Here is a 4,987-nt window from a genome sequence, read left to right as displayed (position 1 = left end):
TTACACCGGGCGCGCCGTGTCATGTCTCGGTTCCACAGAGCGTTTCAGTGACGGCCTGACGCTGCTTCATTGCTGCTGCTCTATGAGCAGACGTGGCGGCGCGCGTTAATGTCACCGTCGTATGAGTGTGTGCTGTTAATTAACGAGTGTGTATGGAGAATGAAAACATAAAGTCCCATCGTTGTGTTGTGTAGCCGATGGTTCAGGGACCGAGTGTCACAGCACCAGTGGTGTGTGTGTGTGTGTGTGTGTGTGCGCGTGCCCGCCATCGGGCTGATTTTAGAGGGGGGTGGGGGGAGTGAGCGAGAGAGTGAGAGAGAGACGGTGCGCCGTGTTTGTATCAGATACAATACAAAGGCTCGCCTGACACCTATATCATAGGAAAACAATGGACTTTTATGTAAAAATCTGATGTTCAGCAGCAGGGAACACCCCTATATTTACAATGGATCTTTTTTCATATTTTTTTTCCCTCAACCAAAACTTTCGCGACCCCCCTGCAGTACCTCCGCGGACCCCCTGTTGAAGACCTCTGCACTACAGTACTTACTAATCTACAAGATCACAACACGTCAAAACGTTGTGAGCTTATAGATCTGCTATTTTCAGAAAAAAATACTGAAAACGTTTCAACACTTTTGAAACATTTTAACACACATTTTATGGGGGTTCCTGGCACAAAATATTTTCAGATGGGGTCCATGGCCAAACATTAATTTGGGGGTCCTTGACATGAAAATGTTTGAGAATCACTGCTCTAGCCACTACCCTGGCCTGTGTCATTCTTATCTTTATTTGTATATATCTTCAGGGTTTGCAAACACCATAACCACAGAGGGAGGAAACTGAAGAGGTCAATTAGACACAAATCTATATTCAGCAATTCAAAGGTCTCCCTCTTCAACTGGATGCGCTTTGTGTACAGGTACGCTATGGCATAGGTATATGATTTTAGTCTGTCTATGATGAAAAGTGAAATACTGTATAACTATGCTGTCATAAACAATAACTGGAGACTATGTAGTAAAGCTTGTGATTATTATGTTATGGAGCATATCTAGACTCATGATGATAACAGGTGCTTGGAGTTATTTCACTTTTGTGATTTATTTTGCTAAGAGGTGTAATTTACAGCTTGAATTCTTAACAGTTTAATTATGGAAATATGTTTAATTGCTGTTACTGTGTTGGTCAGCATTAGGCCTGGTGGAGCAACATGAGTGTCTGACCCTGCCTCTTGAAGCTCAATGGCAATTGGCTCTCTCAGTCTATAGGCTCTGGCAATTAATATTAGAAATAGGATTTTACAAATATCCTACAGCAGGGGTCTTCAACGTTTTCCAGGCCAAGGACCCCCAAACTGATGGAGAGATGGAGCGGGGACCCCCTACTTATATTGTATAAAATTGTGTTTTATATTTAACGAGTCCTGTATTGCCAGGAAATGATAATACATACGTAGTCTATGAAAAAAAGTGGAAAAGTCAGGGGGCAGGGGCCCACTTTAGTATTCTTTCAGGGGGCCCAGAATTCCTAGCAACGGCCCTGGTGCCATATGCCCAAAGTGCCATATTCTGGACTATAAATCACGCTTTTTTTTAGGAGTTTAGTCAAAGGGACTTATATAAAAAAATATATGCCATGCCATGATCACAACAGGTCACAACTATGCTTGTGGTAACTGAATGCTGCTACTGCACCAATGAAAGAATTACTAAACCATAAAAAGACAGAGAAAACAAAGCAGTGTTTCCCCTACTGTTTTTTTCTCTGGCTTTTTATGCTTTTATTTTGAAAGGGCAGCTGGAGAGAGACGGGGGCGCGGAGAGAAAGTGAGAGGGGGGATTGACACGCAGCAATGGGACAGTCGGAGGGTCGCTGCAGCGGCCGTGCTCTACCAAGACTCGCAACTCACCCCCACTCGTCAGCGGCGCGGTCACCGGAGCTGATTCTGAGAACATTTACACCGGGCCCAGCCCCGCCGTGTCATGTCTCGGTTCCACAGAGCGTTTCAGTGACGCTGCTGCATTGTTGCTGCGCTATGAGCAGACGTGGCGGCGCGCGTTAATGTCACCGTCGTATGAGTGTGTGCTGTTAATTAACGAGTGTGTATGGAGAATGAAAACTAAAGTCCCATCGTTGTGTAGCTGACGGTTCAGGGGCCGAGTGTCACACACACCACTGACAGCGGTGTGTGTGTGCGCGCGCGCGCCCGCCATCGGGCTGATTTTAGAGGGGGGTGGGGGGGAGTGAGCGAGAGAGAGTGAGAGAGAGACGGTGCGCAGTGTTTGTATCAGATACAATACAAAGGCTCCCTGACACCTATATTATAGGAAAACAGAGGACTTGTATGTAAAAATCCGATGTTCAGCAGCAGGGAACGCCCCATGGATCTTTTTTTCATAACTTCCATATCTTTTGTCATATTTCTTTTCCCTCAACCAAAACTTTCGCGACCCCCCTGCAGTAGGCCTACCTCCGCGGACCCCCTAGGGGTCGCGGACCCCCTGTTGAAGACCTCTGTCCTACAGTATTATTAGTCCCAAATGTATTGACAGAGCTCATTATTGCTGTTTTTGTCTACACAGTCAGGGTTTCCCCCAGTGTATTATAAGCCTGGTGGCCCGCCAGGCCTTACTTGACCCCCCGCCAAGCTAAACACGGCTAAACAGCGTTTATTAATTTTTTTAATCAGTTTTTATACTCAATAAACACGTGATCAGGTGTCTTTTTCATCACCTGACAACGTTACAACTTTGTCGCACATAACGAGACACGTCACGGACATCATGCTCATCAGACAATAGACAGCATCAGACCGCTACTTCACCAGCTGACCGAGAGGAACGCATCGAGTCCACGTTAACGTGAGCGGAGCCGCAGCTCCAGAGGCTCAATCAGCTGCTGTAGCAGCTGGTAGCTGGTAGCTGGTAGCTGTTAGCTGTTAGCTGTTAGCTGGTAGCTGTTAGCTGGTAGCTGGTAGCTGTTAGCTGTTAGTGTGTTGTAATAGTGTTACGCAGAGCGTAGGAACCAAGTGTGGTTGTCCAGAGCCGGACCTTTTAGACAGTAACACCAGCCCGCGAAATAGCAGTCCGTCATCCCTGTGTTGTGTTGTCACCCTGAGTCAATAAAGTAGACCAAGATGATCACCGAGTGATGGATAATCCTTTTGCATAACACTACATGGTGTCAGAAGTCGTCGGACGATGGCTAAGTTCCCACCTCCAGAGAATTTTGACTTTTCCCGGCCGGAACAATGGCCCGAATGGCGCCAGAGGTTTCATCGCTACAGGATAGCTACGAAGCTAAACAAGGAAGATGGAGAGGTACAGGTCTGTACACTGCTCTACTCGCTGGGGAAAGAAGCGGAACAAGTTTATAAGACTTTCACGTTTTCGGAAGAGGATGAGGAAGATCCGGATGATTATGAGACTGTTATGGAGAAATTGGACAATTACTTTGTGCCCAAAGTGAATACAATTCACGAAAGAGCCCGCTTCCATCAGCGCTCCCAGAAGCCAGGGGAGACCGCGGAGGAATACATCAGGAGCCTGCATGATCTCGCTGACACCTGTGCATTTGCTGATGCTAAGAATGAACATATCCGTGACAGGTTAGTCATAGGGATATTGGATAAAGAGCTGTCGGAGAAGTTACAGCTAATGCCTGACTTGACGCTCAACAAAGCGGTAGAGCTTGTGAGGCAGTCAGAGCAAGTGAAACAGCATGTTAGTGAGCAAGGCGCTAATGCTGTATGTGCACAAGTCAGTGAAGTCGCACGCAAACATGCGCCATGCAGGGACAAGCAGAGGCACACAAGTGGACACGGGCACGATAAATGGGGCAGAGGAAAACAAGGAAATAAATGTTCAAGATGTGGTCGGGCGCATAGGAAAGAAGACGTGTGTCCGGCACGAAACGCTGAATGCCGCAAGTGCAGGAAACTGGGACATTTTGCGGTCGCGTGTCGCTCCCGTGTGGTCAACGAGGTTACTGCACCCTATGAGGAAGGAGAAGGGAGTCAAGCACATTTCCTAGGAGAAATAACAGACGTGGGAGATTCAAATGATGCATGGACTGTGAAATTGCCTATACAAGGTTTGGAAATAAACTTTAAGATTGACTCAGGAGCAGATACAAGTGTCATATCTGAAAAGACTTTTAACAAGCTAAAGCACAAACCACAACTTAGAAAACAAGCAAGAAGACTAGAGAGCCCAGGGGGTACACTGGACTGCATGGGCCACTTTATAGCCACTACAGTTTGGAAAGAGAAAAGGTTCAGATTTAAAGTGAATGTGTTAAAGGGCTCACATGGCAGCCACCTCCTGAGTCGCAATGTAGCTGCTGCCATGGGCTTGATAAAGCGGATAGAGGAGATCAAAAGTGCAGAACAGCTGAAAGACCCCTATCCAGCAGAGGTTGGTAAATTAAACATAAAGCCAATCAAAATCATTCTAAAAGAAGATGCCATACCTTACAGTGTGACCACTGCCCGGCGTGTGTCGGTACCCATGCTCCCAAAAGTGAAAAGAGAGCTTGAACGCATGGTAACCAGTGGAGTGATACAGCCAGTCAAAGAGCCAACGGAGTGGTGTGCTCCGATGGTTGCTGTACCAAAGAAGAACAAAGAACAGCCAAGGATATGTGTTGATTTAACCCATTTAGACCGGGACAGCATTACCGCATTTCTACCATTAAAACCGGGGGCGCTGTTGCGTCATTCTACCTTTCAAACCGGGAAAGCGGATACGTCATTTTGTAGTCTTTGTAGTTTTTTCCGCCTATTTCCGGTCTCTTGGCCAATGAAATGCATCAGAATACACGTAGGAGCGTCGCAATGCCACATGGGACTTTAAAAAAAAAAAAAAAAAACTTTGAAATCATGGCGGAAGACGGAGGGAGCTCCGAAGTGAGTGAAAAAAGCGATCTTGATGGAAACTATTCACTCAGTTTTATTGCTGATCCGGACTTTGAACCCTTGGAA

The sequence above is a fragment of the Trachurus japonicus genome, chromosome 7 (genome assembly GCF_045865225.1).
Source record: "Trachurus japonicus isolate A0001 chromosome 7, Traja_1.0".
NCBI classification, from domain to species: domain Eukaryota; kingdom Metazoa; phylum Chordata; class Actinopteri; order Carangiformes; family Carangidae; genus Trachurus; species Trachurus japonicus.
Note: the sequence above shows the minus strand (reverse complement) of the source record.